General features: G+C 46.0%; 1 protein-coding gene and 1 pseudogene across 1 annotated transcript in view; both read right to left on the bottom strand.

The window, feature by feature from the left end:
- The window catches only part of LOC144502068 (ran GTPase-activating protein 1-like), a 590,984-nt gene that overhangs the window by 54,238 nt on the left and 520,435 nt on the right, over positions 1-16,311 (bottom strand). The gene's annotated exons all lie outside the window — the stretch shown is intronic.
- Positions 5,048-5,249, bottom strand: LOC144502194 (U2 spliceosomal RNA; annotated as a pseudogene).

The following is a 16,311-nucleotide window of genomic DNA, read 5'->3' as shown; positions in this document are numbered from 1 at the left end:
TCATACTCCCTCTTACTCCCTCATACTCCCTCTCATACTCCCTCTCTCACTCCCTCATACTCCCTCTCTTACTCCCTCATACTCCCTCTCATGCTCCCTCATCTCTCCCTCTCTCACTCCCTCATACTTCCTCTCTCACTCCCTCATACTCCCTCTCTTACTCCCTCATACTCCCTCTCTTACTCCCTCATACTCCCTCTCCAGGACTCTTACCATACTCCCTCGCTGTTTTGGCCAATTTTACTTCAAGCTGGCGTTGTCGCTCCAGCATTTGACGCTTTTTGTTGGCCATGTATAAAATGACCAAAGCCCTTGCAAAAGCCTTGCCCGTTTCCCACAGGATTGAGGGGCTTATTACAGAGAGAGAACTGACTGAGTAGAAGAGATCAAATTTGGTCTTAAAGAATGAGATAAAGTGCATTTATATCCTCCCGATTAGGTAGATTTATCTTCAGTCCAACAACTCATGAAGACTGCACCTCTGACAATGCAGCACTCCCTCAGTACTGCACTGAAGTGTCAGCCTAGATTGTCCACCAGATTGTGCACATCTTTGGATGTGGGAAGAAACCGGAGCACCCGGAGGAAACCTACGCAGACACGGGGAGAATGTGCAAACTCCACACAGACACCCAAGGCTGGAATTGAACCTGTGTCCCTGGTGCTGTGTGGCAGCAGTATGCCACCATGCTGTTAGCACGAGAAAGAGAATACTTGGTCATGGGCATCGTGCTGGGATCCCCTTTGGTGTAGGAGACTAAGGGGGAGGACAAGAGGCCAGTTAGAGCAGCACCAAGTGCTGCAGCAAAGAGGACTGGAAGGACAAGGTGTAGCCCCTCTCCCCTACAGGTATAGGGCATTCATCTTCCGGAGAGTGGGAGTGAATGCTTCTGGGAGGGATACCAATCCAGCAGGATGCTTTATCCTGGATTGTGTTGAGCTTCTTGAGTGTTGCTGGAGCTGTACTCATCCAGACAAGTGGGGAGTATTCCATCACATTTCCGACTTGTGCCTTGTAGATGGTGGACAGGCTTTGGGGAGTCAGGAGATGAGTTACTCACTGCAGGATTCATTCAATAGAATCGCTACAGTGCAGAAGGAGGCCATTCAGCCCATCAAGTCTGCACCGACCACAATCCCACTCAGGCCCTCTCCCCATATCCCCATGTATTTACCTTGCTAGTCTCCCTGACGCTAAGAGGCAATTTAGCACGGCCAATCAACCTAACCCACACATCTTTGGACTGTGGGAGGAAACCGGAGCACTGGGAGGAAACCCGCGCAGACACGGGGAGAATGTGCAAACTCCACACAGACAGTTACCCAAGTGGGAATCGAACCTGGGTCCGTGGCACTGTGAGGCAGCAGTGCTAACCACTGTGCCACCATGCCGCCCCTAATTCCTAGTCTTTGACCTGCTCTGGTAGCCACAGTACTGATATGGCTAATCCAGTTCAGTTTGTGGTTAATGGTAACCCCCACGATGCTGATGTTTTGTGATGTTGACTGATGGGAAAATATTGGTCAAGGACAAAGAGTCAGAGAGGTTTACAGCACGGAAACAGGCCCTTCGGCCCAACTTGTCCATGCCACCCCCTTTTTTTAAAACCCCGAAGCTAATCCTAATTGCCCGCATTTGGCCCATTTCACTCTATACCCATCTTACTCATTGGTCAGAACATTGAATACAGGAGTTGGGACGTCTTATTGAAGTTGTACAAGACATTGGTAAGGCCACACTTGGAATACTGTGTACAGTTCTGGTCACCCTATTATAGAAAGGATATTATTAAACTAGAAAGAGTGCAGAAAAGATTTACTAGGATGCTACCGGGACTTGATGGTTTGAGTTATAAGGAGAGGCTGGATAGACTGGGACTTTTTTCTCTGGAGTGTAGGAGGCTGAGGGGTGATCTTATAGAGGTCTATAAAATAATGAGGGGCACAGATCAGCTAGATAGTCAATATCTTTTCCCAAAGGTAGGGGAGTCTAAAACTAGAGGGTTTTTAAATGCTTTTTAAAAGACAAAATTGTACCCGCCTCTACTACTATCTCTGGCAGCTTGTTCCAGACACTCGCCACCCTCTGTGTGAAAACATTGCCCCTCTGGACCCCTTTGTATCTCTCCCCTCTCACCTTAAACCTATGCCCTCTGGTTTCAGACTCCCCGACCTTTGGGAAAAGATATTGACTATCTAGCTGATCTGTGCCCCTCATTATTTTATAGACCTCTATAAGATCACCCCTCAGCCTCCTACACTCCAGAGAAAAAAGTCCCAGTCTATCCAGCCTCTCCTTATAACTCAAACCATCAAGTCCCGGTAGCATCCTAGTAAATCTTTTCTGCACTCTTTCTAGTTTAATAATATCCTTTCTATAATAGGGTGACCAGAACTGTACACAGTATTCCAAGTGTGGCCTTACCAATGTCTTGTACAACTTCAATAAGACGTCCCAACTCCTGTATTCACTGTTCTGACCGATGAAACCAAGCATGCTGAATGCCTTCTTCACCACTCTGTCCACCTGTGACTCCACTTTCAAGGAGCTATGAACATGTACACCTAGATCACTTTGTTCTGTAACTCTCCCCAACGCCCTACCATTAACTGAGTAAGTCCTGCCCTGGTTCAATCTACCAAAATGCATCACCTCGCATTTGTCTAAATTAAACTCCATCTGCCATTCGTCAGCCCACTGGCCCAATTGATCAAGATCCCGTTGCAATCGGAGGTAACTTTCTTCACTGTCCATTATGCCACCAATCTCATCTGCAACTTGCTAACCATGCCTCCTATATTCTCATCCGAATCATTAATATAAATGAGAAATAACAGTGGACCCAGCACTGATCCCTGAGGCACACCACTGGTCACAGGCCTCCAGTTTGAAAAACAACCCTCTGCAACCACCCTCTGGCTTCTGTCAGGAAGCCAATTTTGTATCCATTTAGATACCTCACCCTGGATCCCGTGAGATTTAACCTTATGCAACAACCTACCATGCGGTACCTTGACATAGGCCCTGCTAAAGTCCATGTAGACAACATCAACTGCACTGCCCTCATCTCCCTTCTTGGTTACCCCTTCAAAAAACTCAATCAAATTTGTGAGACATGATTTTCCACTCACAAAGCCATGCTGACTGTCCCTAATCAGTCCTTGCGTCTCTAAATGCCTGTATTTGGAAACACTTCCCCTGGTCTTTTCTGAAATAATGCCAAGGGATCTTCAATGTACCTGACACCAGGGCAGATGAAGCTTCAGTTTAACATTTAAAAGGCAGGAGCTCTGACTTAGTCGTGACTCACTGCTTTAAAATGATCTTAAAGGGGCCAGCCAGTTTAAACAGCTGAGCATCCTCGGGACATGTTTGCTAGTTTAATAAAAAAGACCCCGTGCTAGCGTGTTGTCTTCAAATGATGACTGACGAGTCCTGGCAGTCAACTTTATATTGCACAGGGGGTTGGTGCCCAGCTGTGTCGCATTCAAATTCTGGGATGACATTCAAGAACAGAACAACTGCCGTTCATACTTTACAGCACAGAACAACTGAAGATTTTAAAAAAATATACCGAGACCTATTGAGAGAGGTGCAGCTAACATCTTATGTATTTTTCAACCCAGCAGAGGTTATTGTCTTAGGTTTTATCACAGTAAGTGAGAGGTGAAATTCTGCAGGCAGAGAGGCCAGAATTCCAATGAGTCAGGGACATCTTTCTGGGGTCAGTGCAATAGGCTTAGACAGAAGCTTGTTGAGGCATGAGTCTTGCTTTCCCTATATTGATACAGCGGTCATACATTATTAATAGCTGTTGTTTTCAATTATTTTGTGTATACAGCGACATCTGGAGCCAATACCTTTACTTGGATGAAATATCTGTGACCTTTCTGCTGAAAGTCTGTTACCATCTTTCCGTGACTGATATGGATTTACAATTGTTCAGCCCTGAATTATGAAACACAAATTGTCGATTCAACCTCGAGCCTTTCAACAAAGAGAAACAGAAAGGTACAAAGGGTGGGATTCTCCTTCCCTTCCTCGGGCCGAGATCTTCCGGTCCCACTGACGGTGAGACTCCGAATGGTGCAACTCCGGATGTCCCAAAGCGCTTTACAACCAATCAGGTACTTTTGAAGTACAGTCACTGTTATCATTCTTTGATTTGATTTGATTCATTATTGTCACATGTATTATCATACAGTGAAAAGTATTGTTTCTTGCACATTATACAGACAAAGCATACCGTTCATAGAGAAGGAAAGGAGAGAGTGCAGAATGTAGTGTTACAGTCATAGCTAGGGTGCAGAGAAAGATCAACTTAATGCAAGGTAGGTCCATTCAAAAGTCTGACAGCAGCAGGGAAGAAACTGTTCTTGAGTCGGTTGGTACGTGCCCTCAGATTTTGTATTTTGTTCTTGGCAGAAGAAGGTGGAAGAGAGAATGTCCGGGGAGCGTGGGGTCCTTAATTATGCTGGCTGCCTCTCCGAGGCAGCGGGAAGTGTAGACAGAGTCAATGGATGGGAGGCTGGTTTGCGTGATGGATTGGGCTTCATTCATGACCCTTTGTAGTTTCTTGCGGTCTTGGGCAGGGCAGGAGCCCAGACCAAGCTGTGATACAACCAGAAACAATGCTTTCTATGGTGCATCTGTAAAACTTAGTGAGAGTTGTAGCTGACATGCCAAATTTCCTTAGTCTTCTGTGAAAGTAGAGACGTTGGTGGGCTTTCTAACTATAGTGTCGGTATGGGGGGACCAGGACAGGTTGTTGGTGATCTGGACACCTAAAAGCTTAAAGCTCCTGACCATTTCTACTTCGTCTTCATTGATGTAGACAGGGGCTTGTTCTCCTCTACGCTTCCTGAAGTCGATGACAATCTCCTTCATTTTGTTGACATTGAGGGAGAGATTATTGTTTTTTTTAATACTTTTCCAATTCAATCAAATCAAGTCCAATTCAGAGTCTCAACAAGTTGAGACATTTCTGATCCAGGCTGGCAAGACAAGGCAAGCGACCAAATTACCCTGTCCTGGGCCTGATCTACATGAGCCAAGCTGATTGGAGGAGGGAAAGCAATTCCTGCTCCAAGACTTGATCTCATTTGCATCTTAGCCAAAAGGCTGAGATACCGCTTTTAAAAATTGCTTCATATGAAACATATGAAGCTTCAATGTAACCTAATGACCTCAACCAAGTGCAGCATCTGCATAACTACACTTGATCTTAGCCAAAAGGCCGAGAAGCGATTGTTGCCACACCAGTTCACCAGATTCTCTATCTCATGCCTGTACTCTGTCTCGTCATTGTTTGAGATCCGACTCACTACGGTGGCGTCATCAGCAAACTTGAAAATCGAGTTGGAGGGGAATTTGGCCACACAGTCATATAAGGAGTATAGTAGAGGGCTGAGAACACAGCCTTGTGGGGCACCGGTGTTGAGGATGATCATGGAGGAGGTGTTGTTGCCTATCCTTACTGATATCGGAAATGCAGCAATTTGAGGACTGCAAGCTCCCATGAGTAGTGTTGGCGCTGACCCCTGAGGGATAAATAGGACCAGGAAATCTTTTACATCCACCCAAGTGAAGAGCAAGCGGTTTAATTTGTTATTCAAAAAGTATCTTTAATATAATTTCAAATTGCATTGGAGGAATGTTATCAGACAAAATTTGACACTGAGCCACATAAGGTGATATTAGGAAAAGTCGATAGGTTTTAAGCTGGTTCTTAAAGAAGGACAGGTAGAGAGACAGAGGTTTTGCAGAAATTTCAGCGCTTAGGGCCAAACTGCTCGAGGCATGGCTGCCAGTGATGGAGTAATTAAACTTGGAGGGGCACAAGGGCGGAATTGGAGGAGTGCAGAGATCTCAGAGAGCTTGAGAGTGTCACAGAGATCAGGAGAATTGACAATGCACCACTCTGCGGACTCTGACCCAGACTGTGATGGGGCAAGGATAAAGGAATGCAAGTTGTGTAATGGCGTGGATATCTGTGCCTTTCAACACTGGGAAATGGGCCTGAGACAGTTATCATTGAGTGAACACCCATGTAACAGGGGAGAGGAAAAGTATTGGAAAGAGGAAAAACAGATGGCCCAATGTTGGGAGCCAGGAAATCTCCCTGACTTCATCATAGGTTTGTGCAGAGATGCCCAAAGAATGCTGAGCTGTAAAGACAAAACGCGAGAGTACAGGCCTGAGAAAGTGGTGATCAAACTGAAAGAGACTTGTCAGTCCGGACCTTGAGCATTGTTGACATCCAATACTGTTCACTGAGACACCAGGGAGATATTCAAATGCTGGAGGGAATGCCGAGAAGACCCATAAGAACATAAGAACATAAGAAATAGGAGCAGGAGTAGGCCATCTAGCCCCTCGAGCCTGCCCCGCCATTCAATAAGATCATGGCTGATCTGACGTGGATCAGTACCACTTACCCGCCTGATCCCCATAACCCTTAATTCCCTTACCGATCAGGAATCCATCCATCCGCGCTTTAAACATATTCAGCGAGGTAGCCTCCACCACCTCAGTGGGCAGAGAATTCCAGAGATTCACCACCCTCTGGGAGAAGAAGTTCCTCCTCAACTCTGTCTTAAACCGACCCCCCTTTATTTTGAGGCTGTGTCCTCTAGTTTTAACTTCCTTACTAAGTGGAAAGAATCTCTCCGCCTCCACCCTATCCAGCCCCCGCATTATCTTATAAGTCTCCATAAGATCCCCCCTCATCCTTCTAAACTCCAACGAGTACAAACCCAATCTCCTCAGCCTCTCCTCATAATCCAAACCCCTCATCTCCGGTATCAACCTGGTGAACCTTCTCTGCACTCCCTCCAATGCCAATATATCCTTCCTCATATAAGGGGACCAATACTGCACACAGTATTCCAGCTGCGGCCTCACCAATGCCCTGTACAGGTGCATCAAGACATCCCTGCTTTTATATTCTATCCCCCTCGCAATATAGGCCAACATCCCATTTGCCTTCTTGATCACCTGTTGTACCTGCAGACTGGGCTTTTGCGTCTCATGCACAAGGACCCCCAGGTCCCTTTGCACGGTAGCATGTTTTAATTTGTTTCCATTGAGATAGTAATCCCATTTGTTATTATTTCCTCCAAAGTGTATAACCTCGCATTTCTCAACGTTATACTCCATTTGCCATATCCTCGCCCACTCACTCAGCCTGTCCAAATCTCTCTGCAGATCTTCTCCGTCCTCCACACGATTCACTTTTCCACTTATCTTTGTGTCGTCTGCAAACTTCGTTACCCTACACTCCGTCCCCTCCTCCAGATCATCTATATAAATGGTAAACAGTTGCGGCCCGAGTACCGATCCCTGCGGCACGCCACTAGTTACCTTCCTCCAACCGGAAAAACACCCATTTATTCCGACTCTTTGCTTCCTGTCGGATAGCCAGTCCCCAATCCACTTTAACACACTACCCCCAACTCCGTGTGCCCTAATCTTCTTCAGCAGCCTTTTATGGGGCACCTTATCAAACGCCTTTTGGAAATCCAAAAACACCGCATCCACCGGTTCTCCTCCATCAACCGCCCTGGGCGGTCTGAAGTAAGACTGAGGAGACTCAGGCTTGTGGGCAGGTGACGGAGAGGTAGTCTGACTGGGGTTTCTGAGACAGAACACTGTATCGCAGAATCATGAGAAATGAAAATGTGAGGTGAAGGAAAGCACTGATATTTGGGAGTTATTTTTGCACAAAAACATAATCATCAGAGGAATGGACTCTGGTGTCAGCAGTGAAGACAAAAACCTGCAATAATTTGGAGGACAACTGGAGGGAAAGGAGGATTGGAGGAAGTTGTCAGGACCCGTGCTGGTGTTAGATGTCAGGCAAACTCAGGGTTAAGTTTAACACTGCTGCCCTCCGTACTCAAATCACCTCCTCATTGGCTAGAGGCGAACTTCACCTTGGATGGCATCGCAAAGCAGGCAGCAGCGAATCAGCAGGCAGCTTTAATCTCACCAATATCTCATTTCCACTCAGTTTCCTGCAAATTTACTAATGCCCGTCTTGGCGATAATTCCAAAGACCAATTTCATTGTCTCTGTATCGAGGATTCCATCTGAAGGAAGGTGATTTTGACATGGTCTCAGAGAATAGCTGAAACCTAAAACCTTAAATCTCACGGGATCAGGGGTGAATTAACTAGATGGATTCAGAACTGGCTTGACCATAGAAGACAGGGTAGCGGTGGAGGGGTGTTTTTCTGAATGGAGGTCTGTAACTAATGGTGTTCCGCAGGGATCAGTGCTGGGACCTCTGCTGTTTGTAATATATATAAATGACTTGGAAGAAAACGTAGCTGGTCTGATTGGCAAGTTTGTGGTTGATACTAAAATTGCTGGAGTTGCGGATAGTGATGAAGATTGTCAGAGAATACAGCAGGATATAGGCTGGAAAATTGGGTGAAGAAATGGCAGATGGAATTTAATCCGGACAAATGTGAGGTGATGCATTTTGGTAGATCCAATTCAGGTGGGAGCTATAAAATAAATGTCAGAACCATCAGGTTAAAGTCCAACAGGTTTACTTGGTAGCAAATACCATAAGCTTTCGAAGCACTGCTCCTTCGTCAGATGGAGTGGAAATGTGCTCTCAAACAGTGCAAACAGACACAAAATCAAGTTGCAGAATACTGATTAGAATGCGAATCCCTACAGCCAGCCAGGTCTTAAAGGTACAGACAATGTTGGACTTTAACCTGTTGGACTTTAGCCTGGTGTTGTGAGACTTCTTACTGTGTTCACCCCAGTCCAACGCCGGCATCTCCACATCAGAACCATCAGGAGCAGAGACACACAGAGAGATCTGGGAGCACAGAGCGATCTGGGCCACAGATCCTTAAAAGTAGCAGCACAGGTGGGAAAGGTGGTGAAGAAAGCATATGGAATGCTTGCCTTCATTGGCCGGGGCATCGAGTACAAAAGTTGGTAAATTATGTTACAGTTGTATAAAACATTCGGCAACATTTGGAATACTGTGTCCAATTCTGGTCACCGCACTACCAGAAGGATGTGGAGGCTTTGGAGAGGATGCAGAAAAAGTTTACCAGGATGTTGCCTGGTATGGAGGAGAGATTGAATAAACTGGGATTGTTCTCCCTGGAAAGACAGAGACTGAGGGGCAACCTGATAGAAGTTTATAAAGTTATGAGAGGTACGGATAGGGTTGGAAGATTTTTCCCAGGGCAGAATTGGCAATTACAAGGGGGCACAAGTTCAAGGTAAGTGGGCAGGTTCAGTGGAGATGTGCGGGGGAAGTTTTTTACACAGAGGGTGGTGGCACTGCAAGTGAGGTGTTTGAAGCAGACACGTTAGCGACTGTTAAGATTTACCTTGATAGACATATGAACAAACAGGGAATAGAGGGATACAAGTGGTTGCTCTCGATAGGACAACGTGATTGGCTCAGTCTTGGAGGGCTGAAGGCCCTGTTTCTGTGCTGTACTGTTCTTTGTTCTTGTCAAGTTAGAATTAATACCTTCATGAGATCTATAAAGAGAAAATAAATCCCTGTGCAAAGGAAGTCTCGCAAAATATCAAAAACGTTCTCCTTCAGGACCCCTTCGGCACACCTCCTCAACCCCTCGATTAGATTCCAGTCTGTAACTCACTCCCGGGTATCTGTTATTCTATATATAAACCACCCCAAACCCCTTGATTAGATTCCAGTCTGTAACTCACTCCCGGGTATCTGGTATTCTGTATATAAACCCCCCAAACTCCTCGATTAGATTCCAGTCTGTAACTCACTCCTGGGTATCTGTTATTCTGTATATAAACCACCCCGAACCCCTCGATTAGATTCCAGTCTGTAACTCACTCCCGGGTATCTGTTATTCTATATATAAACCCCCCGAACTCCTCGATTAGATTCCAGTCTGTAACTCACTCCCGGGTATCTGTTGTTCCATATATAAACCACCGAACCCCTCGATTAGATTCCAGTCTGTAACTCACTCCCGGGTATCTGGTATTCTGTTTATAAAACCTCCGATTCCTTCGTTTTTTTCTCTCCTTAAAATATTTGTGGAAATTGATAAATCAACTGCTTTTTTTCGCTCAATTATGTTCACAAGTAATGAGGCTGGACGAGGAAGGAGATAGTGGCAGGTTATAAATAAATCCTGATTTCTACTTGGCAGTGCAGTCACAGTGCAGCTGTTTAACATGCAGGGCCAGTTTATTAGCTTCTTGTATTGGTAACCGTTTTACTTCGGGGAGCAGGCACAATTGGAAGTAAATCTGTCTTCGGTCTCACTGATTTGTGCTGGCAGATTGATGAGGTGTGTTTGAGCAGCAGGCAGGCTGCAGAGTGACAGGTCCTGCCACAGTGCCCAGGCTGAGTGCCCAGGGCACAGGCTGCCTGCCACAGTGCCCAGGCTGTCTGCCCAGGGCACAGGCAGCTCCTGGGTTTCACACTCAATATACCAGTCACCTTCTATGATGTTAGCAGAATGCATGCCCTGACTGCCTCCGACATATTGGGATGTTCCCTGTACCTATTATGATTAATTTATGCTGTATTCTAGTACCCGAGAGCCTTGTAATCCTCCTGATGAATTTAGGATCACTATCCTATTTATTTTTATTTATTTATTAGTGTCACAAGTAGGCTTACATTAACACTGCAATGAAGTTACTGTGAAAATTCCCTAGTTGCCACAAGGGTGGCACAGTGGCAAGCACTGCTGCCTCATAGCGCCTGGGACCCAGGTCCAATTCCCGGCTTGGGTCACTGGCTGTGTGGAGTCGGCACGTTCTCCCCGTGTCTGCGTGAATTTCCTCCGCATGCTCCAGTTTCCTCTCACAATCCAAAGATGTGCAGGTTAGGTGAATTGGCCATGCTAAATAAGTGGACATATTAGTGAGAGGCAACATAGTTTTATGAAGGGGAAGTCGTATCTCACTAACTTGTTTGAGTTTTTCGAGGAAGTGACGAAGATGGTTGATGAGGGTAGGGCAGCGGATGTTGTCTACATGGACTTCAGTAAGGTCTTTGACACGATCCCTCATGGCAGACTGGTGCAGAAGGTGAAGTCGCATGGGATCAGAGGTGAGCTGGCAAGGTGGATACAGAACTGGCTCGGTCATAGAAGACAGAGGGTAGCTGTGGAAGAGTGTGTTTCTGAATGGAGGGTGTGACAAGTGGCATTCCTCAGGGATCAGTGCTGGGACCTTTGCTGTTTATAATATATGTAAATGGAGGAAAATGTAACTGGATTGATTAGTAAGTTGGCAGACGACACAAAGGTTGGTGGATTTGCGGGTAGCGATGAAGACCCTAAGAGGATATAGCAGGATATAGATCGGTTGGAGATTTGGGCGGAGTGATGGCAGATGGAGTTTAATCTGGACAAATGTGAGGTAATGCGTTTTGAAAGGTCTAATACAGATAGGAAATGTACAGTAAATGGCAGAACCCTTAGGAGTATTGATAGGCAAAGGGATCTGGGTGTACAGGTACACAGGTCACTGAAAGTGGCAATGCAGGTGGAGAAGGTAGTCAAGAAGACATACGGCATGCTTGCCTTCATCGGCCGGGGTATTGAGTTAAAAAATTGGCAAGTCATGTTGCAGCTTTATAGAACCTTAGTTAGTTCGCACTTGGAATATAGTGTTCAATTCTGGTCGCCACACTACCAGAAGGATGTGGAGGCTTTGGAGAGGGTACAGAAAAGATTTACCAGTATGTTGCTTGGTATGGAGGGCATTAGCTATGAGGAGAGGTTGGAGAAACTTGGTTTGTCCTCACTGGAACGACAGAGGTTGAGGGACGACCTGATAGAAGTCTATAAGATTATGAGGGGCATGGACAGAGTGAATAATCAGAAGCTTTTTCCCAGGGTGGAAGAGTCAATTACTAGGAGGCATACGTTTAAGGTGCGAGGGGCAAGGTTTAAAGGAGATGTACGAGGCAAGTCTTTTACACAGAGGATGGTGGGTGCCTGGAACTCGTTGCCGGGGGAGGTAGTGGAAGCGGATACAATAGTGACTTTTAAGGGATGTCTTGACAAATACATGAATAGGATGGGAATGGAGGGATACGGTCCCTGGAAGGGTAGGGGGTTTTAGTTCAGTCGGGCAGCATGGTCGGTGCAGGCTTGGAGGGCCGCTGTGCTGTAATTTTCATTGTTCTTTATGCTTTTGTTCTTAATTCTCCCTCAGTGTACCCAAACAGGCGCCAGAGTGAGGCGACTAGGGGATTTTCACAGTAACTTCATTGTGGTGTTAATGTAAGTCCACTTGTGATTAATAAATAAACTTTAACTTTCACTTTAACTCCGGTGCCTGTTCGGGTACACTGAAGGAGAATTTAGCATTGAGTGCACCGACAACACTTCTACCCAGGTCCTATTCCCGTAGCCCCACACATTTACACCGCTAATCCCCCTGACACTAAGGGGCAATTTAGCACAGCCAATACGTCTAACCCGCACATCTTTGGACTGTGGGAGGAAACCGGAGCACCCGAAGGAAACTCGCGCAGACACGGGGAAAATGTGCAGACTCCACACAGACAGTGACCCAAGCTGGGAATCGGACCCGGGTCCCTGGTGCAGTGAGGCAGCAGTGCTAACCACTGTGCTACCATGTCGTCCGTCCTATGGACATTAATCAGATATTTACAATTCATGAAATGGAACTTGTACAGAACATTACCCTCAGCTGCCACCAGCTGATTCTATCCCAATTGCATTAAGAAACACCAAATACCACAGTTAAAATTTACCAACTATAGTACAGGGCGCAATGCACCATCTGCCACAGAACCTACATTTTCACAAATGAAAGCAAGAGCTTCCATTTCGACAACACCTTTCCTTAATTTCAGGGTGACCCAAAGTGTTTTACAGCCCATGAAGTACTTTTTGAAATGTGGTCAGTGTTTAGAGTCGAGAATGGACCAGTCAATGCTCATGGCTGGCTCCCAGAAACAGCAGTGTGACAATGACAGGATAATCTGCCTTTCGTGATGTTGATGGAGGGATGAATGTTGGCTCTGCACACCGGAGAGAAGTCCTCTGCGTTTCTTTGAAAGAGTGACATGGGATATTTTCTGTCCATCTGAGAGGGGTGTCGAATCCTCTGTTTAATGGCTCCTCCAAAATGGTGCGCCACCAACAATGCTGCACTCCTTGAGTTGTACTGGAGTGTCAACCTGGTTTATGGGCTCAAGTCAAGGAGCAGGACCTGATTTCATGATCTTTTGATTCAAGAGGTGACACTGCTACTCACTGAATCATGATGACAACTATCTAATGTCAGATATAATTAATAATCATGGGCATCTATCTCCACAGACTGACAACTTCAGAAAACACTGGACTGGACAGCCACCTAAAACAAAGAACAGGAAATTCACAGTGCATCAATCCGATTAGACTGGAATGTTTCGGGAGCAAGCCAGGAAGGTGAACAATGGAGAGATGTCAAGAGTTGAAACTTCCCACCACTGTCACAGAGACACCTTGATGCAACAACAGATGGGGAAGCACACACACGGAACTCCACACTATTTAGGTAAACCCATCAAGGAGTAAAGATGGCATGCTTTCTAAGAAAGTTTGGAAGAGCTGTAGGAGGCAGACTCGAGAATTGAGGAGTACGATGTGCAAAGCAGCTCGGTCCTGGTGCGGGTTTATAATCCTACCCTGACCAGCCAAAGGAAAGCTATGTATTAACATTCTGAGTGGGTGAAGCTTGTGGTGGTTTGTGTGCAGGACAAAACTGCCAGCAATTAGCAGGTTGGCTCGGAAAGGCTGCTGGAGGAAATAGAGAATCTCCCTCTGTCGCAGTAAGTGCTGTTCTCCTTAACTGGGAGATTAATGACTATACTGTTGACCTAACCCGTACTATATTGGATGTCGGTGCTCTCAATATAGCCTGCAGTATCTGTCTTCAGTCTCCTATCACATCCTGGGTTAGAACAAGTTGTTACTTCCCAAAAACTGTTGGCAGAACAGTTATGACACAGGTGAACTAATTTGATCACTGAGATTGATGCAGTGGAATTTTCGTATCATTCTATTAGCTTCCTGCCTAACTCTACAAATTAAATATGTTTCCAAAATTCATCTTCCAAAGATTCTGCTATTTGGCCTAAGTGGTGCTGCAGGGGTCAGTCCTTGGACCTCAATTGTTTACAATCTATTTAAATGATCTGCAAGCAGGGACAGAGTGTAACATAACAAAATTTGCAGATTATACTAAAATGGTGTAAGTTTAATTTATTAGTATCACAAGTCGGCTTACATTAACGCTGCAATGAAGTTACTGTGAAAATCCCTAGTCGCCACACTCCGGCACCTGTTCAGATACACTGAGGGAGAATTTAGCACGGCCAATGCACCTAACCAGCATGTCTTTCGGACTGTGGGAGGGAGTGTGCCTGGAGGAAACACGCAGACACGGGGAGAACGTGCTGACTCCACACAGACAGTGAACCAAGCTGGGAATTGAACCCGGGTCCCTGACGCTGTGAGGCAGTAGTACTAACCACTGTGCCACCGTGCCACTGTGCTGGTCATGGTGGGAAAGCAGCAGGGAAGATTTTACAGGTGGATATAAATAGGCTCGGAGAATGGACCAAAATTTGGCAGATGGAGTTTAATGTGGATAAGTGTGAGGTTATCCATTTTGTCAGGAAAGGATAGAAAGGCAAATTATTACCCAAATGGAGAGCAGATTCAAAATGTGTCTGGGCAGAGGGATCTGGGTGTCTGTGTTCATGAATCGCAGAAAGTTGGTATGCAGGTGCAGCACGTAATAAAAAAGGCAAATGGGATGTCAGCATTTAATGCAAAGGGACTGGAGTAAAAAAGTAGAGAAATGTTGTTGCAATTGTATAGGGTGTTGCTGAGACCACATCTGGAGTATTGTGTCCGGTTTTGGTCTCCTTATTTGAGGAAGGATGTGGTGGCTTTGGAGGCAGTTCAGAGGAGGTTCATCAGATTGATTCCGGGGATGAGAGGGTTGACGTATGAGGAGAGATTAAACAGTTTGGGCTTGTACACGCTGGAGTTTAGGAGGATGAGAGGGGATCTGATCGAGGTATATAAAATACTAAAAGGGACTGAAAAAGTAAGCTTACACCCCTTGTGGGGCGATCTAGAACAAGAGGTCACAGGTATAGGTTGAGAGGCAGTAGATTTAAAACTGAGATGAGGAGGAACTACTTCTCGCAGAGGGTGGTGAATTTGTTGCTGCTACCTTGTCTCCTCCTGAGACTGAAACACGGCTTCCTATATCCTGATTTGCATCAAATCCCAGTTACCCATCACTTTTGTACTCACTGACCTACATTAGCTCCCAATCTGGCAACACCACAATTTTAAAAATCTCAACCTTTTTTACAAATCTTTCCATTGCCAACCTGCTCCCTCTCTGTGTAATCTGCAATCTTCTCCAGCCCTGAAATGCTTTGAGATATCTGCTTTTCTTCAACACGGGCCTCTTCCGCATTCCTATTTACAATCGCTCCACCACTGGTGGCCCTGCCTTCAGCTGTTTGGGTCCCATGTTCCTTCCCTAAACTCCCTCCCTAAAACCTCCCTTTCCTCCTTTGAGATGCTCCCTAAAACTTACCCTCAATGTTGCCTCATGAAGCTGGGTTGGAAATCTGGTCTGATCACGCTCCTGTGAAGGGCCTTGGGATGTTTTCATGTTTAGTGGCACTGGGAGTGCTGTTGTTCAAGGTTCTTTGTAAATGCAAATTATAGACTGGGGCAGGGGGCAGTATTTCTCACAGGGAACACAAGGGAAAACACCGAGTGTTTTAGGTTCTACTGCATAATCATAGAATCCCTACAGTGCAGAAGGAGGCCATTCGGCCCATCGAGCTTGCACCGACAACAATCCCACCCAGGCCCTATCCCTGTAACTCCACGTATTTACCCTGCTAATCCCCCTGATACTAAGGGACAATTTAGCAGGGCCAATCCATCTAACTTGCACATCCGGTTTCCTCCCACAGGTCCAAAGATGTGCGGGTTAGGTTGATTGGCCAGGTTAAAAATTGCCCCTTAGAGTCCTGGGATGTGTAGGTTAGAGGGATTAGCGGGTAAATATGTGGGGATAGGGCCTGGGTGGGATTGTGGTCGGTGCAGACTCGATGGGCTGAATGGCCTCCTTCTGCACTGTAGGGTTTCTATTCTATTCTATTCAAATCTTTGGACTGTGAGAGGAAACCGGAGCACCCGGAGGAAACCCACGCAGACACAGGAAGAACGTGCAGACTCCACACAGACAGTGACCCAAGCCGGGAATCGAACCCAGGTCCC

The sequence above is a fragment of the Mustelus asterias genome, chromosome 12 (assembly GCF_964213995.1).
Source record: "Mustelus asterias chromosome 12, sMusAst1.hap1.1, whole genome shotgun sequence".
Taxonomy (NCBI): Eukaryota; Metazoa; Chordata; class Chondrichthyes; order Carcharhiniformes; family Triakidae; genus Mustelus; species Mustelus asterias.
This window is presented reverse-complemented; position numbering and strand designations above follow the sequence as displayed.